At 41.4% G+C, this 14213-nt stretch overlaps 1 pseudogene; it reads right to left on the bottom strand.

The window, feature by feature from the left end:
- Positions 1-8809: 8809 nt before the first annotated feature.
- LOC132590600 (U1 spliceosomal RNA) lies at positions 8810-8959 on the bottom strand (annotated as a pseudogene).
- Positions 8960-14213: the final 5254 nt, after the last annotated feature.

Genomic DNA, 14213 nt, shown 5'->3' with positions numbered 1-14213 from the left:
AAAATTGATTCATATGAATGCCTATCCATAACCTATAAGCAGGCCACATTTTGGGCGGGAGTTCACAGGAGCGGAGCTCCAGAACGTCTACATTTTATTGTGCATTTTCCTTTCTCACCGCCCCCCCCTCCTCCATACTGTCTTCTGGGCTCCATTGTTTAAACCACTTGTGAGAATTTTGCTGAAAGATTTGACAAACTTTCTAATATCCCCCCACACACACACACACAAAAAGGAAAATAACCAAAACATAAAAAGCAGACAGATGGAAATCTTCATCATGCCACTGTGGCCACATAGGAGAAACTAATTTTAAAAGTGTGATGGGAGTAAGGTTTTATTAAGACAATTATAATTCAGGAAGCATGTTAAGGTAGATGCTGAGCTGATATAATTCAGTACACCTTCTGGTGATGTCAGGGGTGGGGAATATGCAAATGAGTTTGCTAATGAGTTCCGGCACCTCTTTTTCTACAAAATTATTCCTGCCTGTAAGTAAAAATATGCCTGTATTATCCTTGCAATCTTTGCTTGCCAAACTGCATGTGGGGCCTGAAGTTTTCCAAGAGTGCAACTGATCTCCAGTCTTCAGAGATCTGACTGTTGCTCTGGTCTCTGGAGGAAATGGCAGCTTCAGGGAGTGGAATCTGTGAAATCATACCTTCACTGAGCTTCGTTCTGTTTCCAGGCAGTAATTTCTCAAGTCAGACTTGGCAGCCCTACATCATAACTGTGTAATAAAGGGTACTACGAACTCTCTTCCAACAGCCCTAGGCTTCACACTATCAAGAACTGTTGGGCACTGGTGTTATAAGTGGTTCAGCACATATTCTTTTGTTAGCATCACCTAAATGTAATTAAGAAACATGCTTTTGGGCCTTGATCTGGATAGCCACGGCAAACCCAATCTCCTCAGATCTTGGAAGATAAGCATGGTTGACTCTGGCAAATACTTGGATGGAAGATGGGTTTAGCCAGGATTTTTCAGTTCAGGGGGCTTTTAAAAATGTGGAGGGAACTTGAATTTTTTAAAAGCCCCAGACCTAAAAAAAAATCCTCGCTTCGCCTAAGAAGCCAGTTGCAAGAAAACCTGCTGCCTCTTGGTCTCCTGTTCTGCTCAGTGGGAGGAGGGGGAGAGGTGGGCAGGCAGACTACGTTTCTGTGCTTTAACAGCTAATTATAAAGCTGGCTGCAAGAAGCAGGGAGGGAGACCTACTGTATCTCACCTTTAGGTCCTACTCATGCCAAGTGAGATGGAGGAGAGAGATGGGACCAGCAGGCTGAGCCTCTGTGCTTTCACAGCTGGCTTTAAAATCAGCTGAGAGAAGCAGGGAGACCTGCCATGGCTGCCTTTTGTTCTCCCTGAGTTGGGGGCCTTGAGTTCAGGGGCCTATGTCAGAAGTTGGGGGCAGGGCCCCCTTGTGGCTATGGGCCTGATGGGAGACCTTGAAATATCAGAGGCAGGAGGCGGGGATGGGCTTTATTCAGCCACCTCTCTAAATATCCTCCATGCCCACAATAGGGGTCAGTCACCAAAAGTCAAGACTTCCAGATGCACACATACATGTAAATAACAACAACAAAACCGCACAAAGCTTCTGAGTTACTTAGAATTCTTTGTCATGATGGACACTGAGTAAAAAAAAAGGTCTGAAATATCTTGCAATGTATGATGTAAAAGTACAATCTCTGGATGGATCACAGAAACTTATGAAGACTTGATTAATTTAAGGCATTCAGGGTGCAAAACAAACAATAAAGAAGCCCATTGGCCAGGAGGCCAGTCATTAAAGGAGCTTGAGACACATTGGTGAAAACCCAGACAAGTCCTGTCCTTCTTTATAAGGCCTTCCTGGAGACAGACAAAGAGGAAAGAGACTAGGCTTTATCATCAGTGGTAGAGGGCAGATAGGGAGGGAGCCAGGGTGAAGGATTGTGTTGTAAAGTCATATTGAATTCAGTGTATGTCTTATTTATTTTTAAAATGTTATATCCATGTTGGCCAACTGTGGTCTCATCAAAGCAGCTTGCAAATAACAAGACGCAGAAATGTGTTTGCCATTAAGTCACAATTGGCTTATGGTGATCTTGTGATCAGGGCAAGAGCAATTCAGAGACGGTGATCAGGGCAAGAGTCATTCAGAGATGATTTGCCGTTGGTTGCCTCTGCATCATCCCCCTGGTGTTCCTTGGTGGTGCTGGTCTCCCATCCAAATACTAACCAGGGCATAGCTTCCAAGATCCGATGAGATTAGGCTAGCCTGGGCTGTCTAGGTCAGGATACAATACAGACATAAAAATTAACCCATACGACCTTTCAACTCTGGGGGAATAAATGACAAAGTCAACAAAATGAAAGCGTACCTAAATAAGACTTCACCTGGTGCTGATAGTTTAAGAAGCTTGTTGCCAGAGAATAGGTGCAGGGAGGGCACTGCATAATCAGTGTTCTGCCATTGTTAATGCTCCTCTCACTTTTGTTGAGAGAGAGTGAGCGCACAGGATTTCTTACAAAAGATCTGACTTGCCATTCAGGTATGTATGGGAATCGGCAGTCCCTTGATCCACAAGCCACAGAAGGCTTTAAAGGTAATCAGCAGCACTTTAAATTGAGCTTGGAAATGATCAGGCAGCCAGCACAGTTGTCATAAGACTGGCATAATATGATCTCTATAATTAACGTCAGTCTGCAATCTGGCTGCTGCATTTTGCACTAATTGAAGCTTCTGGACCATTTTCAAAGGCAGCCCCACATTTTCAAAGGCAACATTATAGTAATCTAACCTAGATATGATCAGAGCACTGATATCCATTGCTTTTAAATGAAAGAGTCACAGTAGGTATAACTGCTAAAGCTGGAGAAAGGTGCAATGTGCCACAGAGGAAATCTTTTCTTCCATCTGCAAATCTGGATCTAAAGCAGTAGCCAAATGTGAATGTGGTCCTTTGGGGCTTCAGAATCTTAACTGTACTATTGGTTTTAGAAAAGGAGCAAGTACCATCGACCATTGCTACACACTCCAGTTCTTGGTTGACAAATGCACGAGTTCTGGAGAAGGCATGTTGGAAACTGCCTTCATGGACCTAAAATCAGTGTTTGATACTATCTCTAGACCCCCAGCTATGAGAAAAGCTGAAGAAATATGGCATTGCCCCACGTCTTCTTTACTTAATTCAAGAAATTTACAACCACCCTTCTTCCTGGGTTAGATGTGGGAAGTTAGGACAGCTACTGGAGCCATTTACCCTAAACAAAGGAGTCAAGCAGGGATGTTTACTTGCGCTCCTGTTGTTCAATTTATATATAAATAACCTCAGATCCTATCTCTTAAAGGAAGCATGTCATCTTCCACATTTATCCAAGCACAACGTTCCAGGCCTTCTGTATGCTGATGATGCAGTGATAGCGTCTAGAATCAATAGTGGGCTTCCACAAGCTGATAATTTTTTTGAGTTTGACTTATCATGAGGGCTTGTCTGTCAATGTGGCAAAATCCAAGGTCATCACAGTATTCACCAAAAGTAAAAGGGGGGGAATCTTCAAATGGGACATAGCTGGCCAACCTATGGAACAGGTCAATCACTTTATTTTATTTATTATTTTATTTAGTAGGCTTATATTCTGCCTTTTCCTGTAAATAGGCTCAAGGCGGATCACAACATATAAAAATAACAATAAAAACCTACATATCAAAGTTAAAACACCAAATTAAAATTAACAGTAAAAACAATAAATAAAATGCATCACCAGCGGACAGGGCACAGCATATCAATAACCAGCTGTAGGCCCACCTTAAATGATGGTAATAACAATAGGATAGCACTGTAATAAAGCATGATGTCACCAGAAGGGAGGCCAAATGATGGAATAATAGGACGCCTGCTGCCTCAACCATAGGCCTGGTGGAACAGCTCCTTCTTGCAGGCCCTTCCTGGGAATCCACTCTTACATGGAAGCATCATGCCTGGGAAGCATCTCTTACATGGAAAATACTCTTGGATTTAGCAAGGAATACAGCCTTAAGAGTAGGGAGGATAATTGTGAAATACTCATCAGAAGTAAATTTGTCCTCTCGGCCTTTAAGGTATTTAATGCTAAGGTTCTAAACCAATTCCTATACAGCACAGAATTGTGGGTTCTGGCCACATCTGAAAAAAATGGATCAAGTATGACTTTGTCTGACATTTATTGACTACTCCCAGATGTGTCTCAGACATAGCACTGAGAGTGGAACTAGGCGAATTATCGATGGAAGCCAGGGTTTGGATCAAAACATTTCTCTTCAAAGTAAAGGTTCTAAAATCTGAGAGAAGATCTACACTACTTGGACTTATCCAGGCAGATAAACATTATAGCCAATGGACCAACTGCTGGAAAAGAAAATGAAATGCCTAGGAATAACAAATGTTATGATTAAGAATAGAGAAACTAAAGACATTATAAGACAAATTAAAAAGTGTGTAAGGAAGCTGGATGTTACAAGTATGTCTGTTAGCGCATGCAAGGTATGTTCATCGCTTCATTTGGGAATTGCCCTCCCGATGCGACTGCCAAAATATTTTTATCAACTGACAATCCCAAATCTAAGATGAGCTTTTACTTTTGCAAGAATGAATGCTCTTCCCTTGGCGGTTTTGGAGGGCTGATATAATAGGGTATCATACTCTAATGAAACATGTTCATATGATAAAGAAGAAGACTGCAGATTTATACCCTGCCCTTCTCTCTGAATCCCAGACTCAGAGCGGCTTACAATCTCCTATGTCTTCTCCCCCCGACAACAGACACCCTGTGAGGTAGGTGGGGCTGAAAGGGCTCTCACAGCAGCTGCCCTTTCAAGGACAACTCTTGTGATAGTTATGGCTAACCTAAGGCCTTTCAAGCAGCTACAAGTGGAGGAGTGGGGACTCAAACCCGGTTCTCCCAGATAAGAGTCTGCATACTTAACCTCTACACCAAACTATTGAACATATAATTATGAAGTGCCCTATATTTAACAAGTTGAGGGCTAATTTAGCCACCCCTTTACTTAAAAATATGGAATTGCAAGTCCAGATGTCATGGCTACTATTGGATACAGATGATCGTGTCACCATCTCAGTGGTAAAATTCATATGCGCAATAATCAAATATAAGAAAAATAATACTGGGGTAAGGTCTTTTAAAATAATTTTTGTTTCTAACTTCTGCTTAAGGCAATAGCCATATGAGCAGTACTAGACAGATAGAACTGTACTATTGAAATAAATGGAACCTACAATTATTGACTTGTTTAGGACTAAATTTCTATGGCCAACTCATTCCTAAACTTAATTGTGTGCAAAGAATTGTGAAATCTTGCCATGCTCTGATAATTGTGGAAAAGCTGTTTAAAGCTCCTATCGAAATGAAGGAAGATAAAAGTATTACCTTGTTGCTGTGTTTGCTGTGCTTTAAAAAAATTACATATAAGAAGATTTTGATATTGTGGACTGAGTATCATTGTTTGGTTTCCTCAGGAGTTGGACTGGGGATTCCATTGAAGTGGAAGGGCTTTTTGAAATATCCCAGGACTGGATTTCCAATTTATCTTGTTCTGTCCTTCTAATGCAGGGGTGTCAAACTCATTTGTTATGAGGGTCGAAACTGACATAAAAGAGACCTTGTTGGGCCAGGCCACGTCTGGTTGGGCCGAGCCATGTCAGGCCAGGCCATGTGTGTACCTATTTAAGATTAGGTTGCAGAGATATAAATTCTATAAAGAACACAGACAAACACAATTTTTTTTTAAATTAAAACATGCTTAAAATATTAACACTCATTGGTCTTAAAGGTACTTTCTTTGTATTTCTCCCATGGGATCCAGGGAACGGGGCAAAGGAAACTCTGGCTCTTTCCTTTCTTCCCCAGGGACTTGGGCAGGGGGGAAGAGCCTCAGTCAATAGAAGGAAGAGAGGCTTGGTTCAGTAACTCTGCTGTGCAATTGAGAGAGCCTGGCAAAGCAAGCTATTCCTTCCCAAGGGAGGAGCCTCAGCCAATGGAGAAAATACAGGTTTTGTTATGTAGCTCCTGTGCAATTGAGCAAGTCTTGCAAAGCAAGCTGTTATGTAGAAGGAAGTAGATGACAGCCAGTTGCTCAGAGGCCTGATAGGAGCACCCCAGGGGCCTGATTCGGCCCCTGAACTGCATGTTTGACACCCCTGTTCTAATGCACTAAGATTGGGGTGTTTGCTTGTCAGGGTATGAAATTTGTAATATTTTGTATGGGAGTGTGTATTAAGAATTTGTAAAAAATTTTACTGTTTATTGTTTTATTGGTGAGGCTGGTCAGCATGGAACCTTTTGCGTTTTTTTTTCCTGTCACTCTCTGCCGTGTTTCTCTGTTTGATTTGCACACCCTCCTCCTTGGGGCAGCTGGGCGTTTATAACTTTTTTTTAATGGCACTAAAATATTGTTATACCCATATAATATTGTGAATTCTCAGTTTTCTTCCCCCCCTCTTTTAAGAGTAAGTCTATCCCTTTCCATTGGGAGATATGCCTTTCCCTTTATATGTCCTCAAAGGAAAGAGATAGGGACTGATTTCACACTCACCTTACACCACTCTCACATTCGTCTTCTCAGCATGGCTTCCTTCCAATTTCCCAATGTCTGCCCCAGGGCTGCAGCAAGTGTCGGCATTTTTGCGCAGCAAACAGAAACTGCTAAAAACCAGTTTCTTTTTGCTGTGCAAAAATGCCGATGCTTGCTGCAGCCCCAGGGCAGATTGTGGGAAATCAGAAAGAAGCCACGCTGAGAAGACGACCATGAGAGAGCAGTGTATGGTGAGTGCGAAATCGGCCAGAGACTTGCTTTTTTAAAAAGACTGGGGATTTAGAGGACACGTTACACCTAGCATTATAACATGATGTCAATATAATGACATTCTAGTGCCATTTCTAAAATTAAAAAAGCCTCCAAGTGGTGGTAAGAGGAAACAGCCATTACTTCCAAGGTTTACTATGATATTTCCCAAAACTTCATAGCAAAGCAGGTTTGAGGAGGGTTGGATAAAAGCCAGAGAAACCCCAGGAGTTGAACAAATTCACCTTGATGCTGTAGAGAATTTTTAAAAAAACCCAGCTGCTTGCTTTCCAACAGCATTGTACCCTGGGCAGATAACCCATGTGGAAACAGCCATAGTAGGGGAGTTTGTTATTCAAAAACCTTTGAAATCAATAGCTGAATTCAGTGGACTTTTCTGCTAAGCATGTCATTTTGGAAGAATTATAAGGAGGGGATTTTCTTAATTGCAAAGAGTTGGCTTCAACAAGCCAGTGAACAAAATTTTCTTCTTCTCAGTTGATGAGATGTGGATGTAACCTTTCTTAAAGGATATTTGCATGCATCTCAAGATGGAACAATACTGTTATGGTTATACTATGCCAAAACTTAACATGCAACAAGGCACATTAGTTCCGTTTTAGGACTCCAGAGGCAACAGTACAAGGTGTTTCTGCAGAAAATTTTGAAGGAGCTAACATCAATCAAATCTCAGTTCTGAAGTTTTTCCCAGAAAACTGTAAAAAGTTTAACATTGCTAATGAATACTTCGGATTTAATTTGAGACAGAGTACCCCAGGTAGCTCATTCCATGGATTAGCCAAGAGGATTGATGAATTGAATCTATCTTCTTCAGTACTAAATAATCATAGATCTGCCCCCCTTCCTGCAGGGAATTAAGCTCCTGCAGGGCATTCTATGTTTAAAAATGTCTCCATTCAGATTTTCATTCAGCACCATCTTTATCTGCTTTGTTCTTCCTACCCTTTGACAGAACAGACAATTTGCTGAGGCTATTGTTTCATTAGTGTGAGGAGGAAAGTTTTTTTTTTTTTTTTTTAATGAGTCATGCTATGTGTAGCAGATGGTATTTAAAATGAAGCTATAAAGATATGAAAATACAAATAAGGTTGAGATAAAAGATTGCCGGTAATGAGACTGATGGGAGTGAAAGCCAATAGAAATGGAGTAGGTCAGATGAAAGTAGCAGCCCAGCCAGCATATCACAGGACTTGCGCTGAGAAGATCTGTGAAAGAAGTAATGTAATGAACATGGGTAGATGGGAAGCAGAGAATGACCAATCGAGAAATCATAGTTGTTGGGGAAGCAGAGAGGCTATGAGGGAAGCAGTGTACTAAAATCAAAGTTCTAATCTAGACATATTAATTTATGGTTTGCATAGTTAAAATATAGTTGAGGGACAGAAGTTGTTTGCAAGTCAAGAAATGGCATAATAATTTCAAAGAGTAATGACAACCACATTAAAGGGATAACCAGATAAGTAATCATAGAAAAATGCCCAGTGACTATTCTTGAGATGTAGGATATGTCACATGTACAAGTATCAATTGATCTTGACTGCAATTAATTTTTTGTGCAGTGACCTCTTCTTTGGGTGGTGATTATGTCACACCAGAAGCCATGGGGGTTGTGGGAGGTCAGGGGATCAAATAGGCTTTTGTCCACTCTGTGGGGTCCATAAAGCAAACTATACGTGTCATGATGATGATGAAGAAGAATTGCAGATTTATACTCCGCCCTTCTCTCCGAATCAGAGACTCAGAGCGGCTTACAATCTCCCATATCTTCTCCCCTCACAACAGACACCCTGTGAGGTGGGTGGGGCTGAGTGGGCTCTCACAGCAGCTGCTCTTTCAAGGACAACCTCTGCCAGAGCTATGGCTAATCCAAGGTCATTCCAGTAGGTGTAAGTGGAGTTGGGAATCAAACCCAGTTCTCCCAGATAAGAGTCCACACACTTAACCACTACACCAAACTGATGTGCTGTGTTTGCTTCCCACAACCATAAATTATGCAATCAAGTTTCCCACATTTGTGGAAATCACAGGGTCAACATACCTTGAGTTCAATTAATGAGCCTCACCCTGGGAAAACCACCTTTGTGATCATAGTGTCTCTCCTGCCAGGTAGATGAAGAAGATGATATTGGATTTATATCCCGCCCTCCACTCCGAAGAGTCTCAGAGCGGCTCACAATCTCCTTTACCTTCCTCCCCCACAACAGACACCCTGTGAGGTGGGTGGGGCTGGAGAGGGCTCTCACAGCAGCTGCCCTTTCAAGGACAACCTCTGCCAGAGCTATGACTGACCCAAGGCCATGCTAGCAGGTGCAAGTGGAGGAGTGGGGAATCAAACCCAGTTCTCCCAGATTAGAGTCCGCACACTTAACCACTACACCAAACTGGCTCTCCGAGTATGTGTTTGCTTCCCGTCAAGAGGTGCCATTCATAGGGAAGAGCAACACCATGCCTTGTGCCTAATATTGAGGCCACTGGTATCAGGGGCAGAGGCCAGACTTCATTCCTCCTTGACCTGTATTCTTACCTGTTTTTACTTTCATTCAAAGAAATGACTGGCTCCTCGACTTTTACATGAGAAAGTAAATCAGTCAGCCATAAAAGCTTTTCCAGGCACTGTAGTTTTCCTGTGGCAATTGCACAACCATGATTGAACTGGCCAAATGATATTGCCATGGAAACATTTTTATTGTGAAGGAATTTTTGTTTACTGGTGTTCAAGCCACTAATATATGTTGCTGAAAAAACAGTGCAAATTGTGAAGAGCTCCAAGAGGATCTTTCCAAACCAGATGAGCAAGCAACACCCAGGCAAATGAGGTTCAGTGTTAAGTAAGTGTCAAGTGATACACATTGGGGCAAAAAATTATGAACTTTATGTATATAACTATGGGGCCTGAACTGATGGTGACTGATAAGGAGAAGGATCTCGGGGTTATGATTAAAATAATTTTGTGCATTAAAATGATCAGTGTGCAGCAGTGGTAAAAATAGCCAGATGCTACACTGGAGGGTTATCAGGAAAGGGACTGAAAATAAAATGATTACAATGATAACACCATTGCAGCAATGTTTGCGATGCTGCCTATTTCATTTTTTAAAAAGGATACTATAGAGCTGTATAAGGTGCAGAGGACAACCTAAAAGTGATCACAGGGTTGAAATCTTACATTCTAATAGCGGTTAGTTAATCTTTGTATACTTAAATCTGGTGACTGGAGCTGTGAACAGAAAAAAACAAATCTTTCTACAAACCTGAAAAAAGGCCCCAGGTTTGCAGAAAAATGTGAAATCTAGAAAAAATACATTGGCTTTAAAAACCTGAAAATGATAAACAAAGTGCTTGTAGCTTTAAGCACTGAATTCCCTCAGTGGCTTTTGCTAGCAACACAATATTCCAGGCTGGGTTTATGTGAAGAAAAGGGCAGGGGGTAAGGTTTCCAGGTACTCAAGTTCTGCCAGTGAGGGGTGAGAGGGAGGTGGAGCTCCACCCCCAAACAGCAGTGTCACAGCACAACACTGTCAATGTGATGACATCACAAGGAAGTGATGGCATCATGCTGGCAACATCACATGGGATACTCTGGTATAAGGGCAAAATTCTATGGTAAATTTGCCCTCAAACCATGATGTCATAGCTTTGGCAATGTTGCTGTTTGGGGGTGGGGTTGTCCCCTCTGGTCAGCTTGGCAGCAGTGGGAAGGAGCACATGAAATCGGGGGATCCCCTGCTCCCAAATGGGAATGAGAGGGGCAGACACATGCCTGAATTCCAAGCGGAGAATTCACTGCTTGGAGTTCAGCTCCCCACCCCTGCCTTCTTGCAAAAAGCATTTAAAGGAACCCTTGAAGTGCAGGCATGTGGTGTGCTGGTCCCCATGATGCCATCATGTTGGGGACATCCCCCCTCTCCAGAAACACCCCCCCCCAAGTCTTCCACCAGCGATAACAAAGGACTTGGCAACCCTACTGGAGAAGGTGGGGTTTGAGGAGAGAAGGGACCTCAGAGGGGTATAATATCATAAACTCCACCCTCCAGAGCAGCCATTTCCTCCATGGGAATTTGGGTTGCCAGCCTTCAGGTGGAGGCTGGAGATCACCTGGAATTACATTTACAACTACTATTCAGATGACAGAGATCAGTTCCCCTGGATAAAATGTCTGCTTTGCAGGGTGAACTCTGAGGTATTATACCCTCTTGAGTTCAATTCACCCCCCCCAAACCTCACCCTTCCAAGCCATTCCAAGGTATGTTTGTGGAAGAGCACCTCATTTCGTTGCTCTCTTTTTGTGGAGAACAATGACAATAAATTTATCTATCTATCTATCTCCATCCCCAAATCCCCAAGAATTTCTCAACCTGGAACTGGCAACCCTAATGAGTGAACTGATCTCTGTAGCTGGGAGATCTGTTGTGATTCCAGGACATTTCCAAGCCGTGCCTGGAATCTGGCAACCCTAAGAGTTAAGGAAGCAGATAAGGGGAAGAGGCTATTAGGCTTTCAGGCAAGGGGAAGAGGAAATAGTGGGAGAGAAGAGAAGGATATGAGATTCTGCCCACAAATCCTTGTGGGTTCCCACCTACCTTGCATATAAGTAGCAACTAAAGACTGTTCAGGACTTTCCATTTTAGAAAAAAAAAGATAACTCCTGAGGGGTATATTGAACTATTCATCAGGTCATCAAACTGGATGTAGAGAACTTTCCTCCTTCTTCCAGATACTAGAATTTATTATTGGGACACCCTGTGAAGTTGGTTGTCAGTAAATTCAAGGGGATAAGCAAAAGTACTCCACACAGCATGTTAATTAACTCACTGTTATACAATGTGTTGATGGCTACTAGATACTTTTCAAAAAGAACTAGACAAATTAATGGACAACATAGTCTTCATTGGCTATTAGCCATGGTGGCTAATGGGGCCTCCATATTCAGAGGCAAAGTGCCAGTTCCTGTAGGGCAAGAACAGAGAGAGGTTTTGAAGTGTGCCCCTGCTATGCGTCTTCCAGGGCACCGATGTGACTATTGTAAATGAAAAAAAGACGCTGGACTCAATAGACCATTGATCTGATGCGGCAGCATTCTTACATTCTTATGTTGTGAAATTATACCTGTGAAACTAAAAATCTTCTCAAGTTGTTTATTGAAAAATACTTCTGAAATGAGATTTCAAAACTCATTTGGCATATAATGTTGGGCACTAGCTTTTCAAGGGGTAAAAAAAAGCTAAATATTTGACTGATGTAGGACAACCAAGCTAAATATCTGATTGTGGCAAATACCTGTAGAAGTGGAATGTCACAAGCTATAAGGAATAATTTTCAATCATTAGAGGAAAATATGGTGAAAAACCCCCTAGATAAGCTACAATAGCTCTTATTGTTTTTGTTCAAATTTGCTGGTTACTTTGAACCAGTATAGGCCAGAAGCCTTTTTTCTTTCTTTCTCTTTTGGAGTAATGGACTTGCTTGCTACAAATGATTTTTCAAACACATTCTTTCCTCCCTCTTGTTGCAAAATTGGGACAGTGTTAGTGAGACAACTTTCTTTGTTTTAAATGTGAAATACACATTGGGTATTTGCTCTCTGACAATTTTGATACAAAGTGATGACAAAGAACAATTAGTACTTGATTATTATGCAGCAAAATGCCTTTTCCTTTCAAAATGACTGCAGAGTACAGTTCCCCCCCTCCTTGTGTGTGTTTAAATCTGATGCAGCATTGTTCTAAAAATAGTTCTGAACAGCCCACCATACTCTGTGCAAAGCAAGGCTTTGACATTCTATTCAACTTGATGCAAAAAGATTTTCCCGTCATATAAAAGGTCCTTTCCGAAATATTTAACATGATGAGTCTAGAAATGTCTTTGGACAAGATAGAAGGTTTGCTCAAGTGACCTCAACATCTTTTTAATCTTTAGATATCATTGTTCAATGTGCTTACATGAAAACAGAAACACACTCTGGCTGCACTCATCTGTGACATCGCAGAACAAGCAAGTCAAGAAATCCATCTCTAAAAGGCTTCATTTTTTTGAGCATAGCTGGCTCACTATAGGATGATAAAATTCCTTTAGGGCAAAGATGAGCTACATCAAAGCAACAATATAGCCAGGCAGGCTTTGTTAGTGCATCTTCTTTTACCTTCATTACTAGCCTCATCTTGCCTTTAATTTATCCAGAAATTTCAGTAATTCCGAATCTTTTATTAGGCCTGTGTAGTCTATACAAAAATATCAAAATACAAAGCTCTTTGGATATCAGATGATTTCTCTTTAGCTATGAATGGAATGCTTTGTGTGGATAGTAGCCCCTTACAAGGGTTTTCATGCATCTTTGCTTTTACATTCTTCCCGGACCACATCATTTGGGTCTGAGTAAAAAGGACCATTACATGATTTACAAAAGCAACAGACAGAATTGTGACGTATGAATCTGGAGAGTACTCAGAAGTAAGTGCTATTGATTTCATAATATGGCATTTATTTTCAAGTAAAGTATCATATTTAAGAATTAATATAAGACTTGGAAAATAATTCCCTATTTACACTCTACTACTTAAGTACCAAGAAGAATATCTTTTCAAATACCTTTCCAAAATTTGTTAGTCTTAAAGGAGCCACTGGACTCAAACTTTGTTTTCAAATGACATCACTTATTATCATCTAAGAAACATTTAAAAGATCCCTCTGAGTGGATCTGTGCTTTACACATCATTGTTTTTGCTGCGGGTTTGCTAGTGTTATGTGTGAATGACACATGCAGGACCATAAATGTCTGATAACACAGGTGACATTCTAAATTCATCAGTTTGTTCTTTAGATGGCTGCTGCAGATTAAACACTGGTGTAACTGGGAAACACAATTTTCATGTAAACTATGTACAGTTTCCTTAAACCATGGCTGCATTTAGAGTGGTCAATACTAGTGAAAGTTTGGTTTTCAATGAATCAAGAAAGTGTGTTTAGGACAATAGCTTAAATCACCATGCCACACACTGGCGAAGTAGGATAACTGTGTAGATACCAAAGGCCTTACAACATCTGTATCTCAAGCGGTGATCTCCCACACCACTGGAAACTCTGCTATTGAACTGTGAAAGTTTGCAAATTCTCTTTTCATATGTCATTGGAACTGATGTTCCCAGCTCTCCCTCCCCACCCACTAAGTGTTCACACAAAGTTTAAAGTAACTCAAATTCTGGTCTCTTTTCAAACATAATAGGTTGGGTCCTAACTGCTTCCAGCTCAAGGAATGTGGACTTTTGTCATGTTCTTCTCTGTTCATGCAGTTCCTTTGGATCCCTGAAAGGAAGTAGGATTGCCAGTGTCCAGTTGGGGGCAGGGGATTCCCCCTGGTTTGGAGGCCCTCCC

Source organism: Heteronotia binoei, unplaced genomic scaffold, assembly GCF_032191835.1.
Source record: "Heteronotia binoei isolate CCM8104 ecotype False Entrance Well unplaced genomic scaffold, APGP_CSIRO_Hbin_v1 ptg000323l, whole genome shotgun sequence".
In the NCBI taxonomy this organism is placed as follows: Eukaryota; Metazoa; Chordata; class Lepidosauria; order Squamata; family Gekkonidae; genus Heteronotia; species Heteronotia binoei.
The sequence above is the reverse complement of the archived record's forward strand: the minus strand, read 5'-3'. Positions and strand labels throughout refer to the sequence as shown.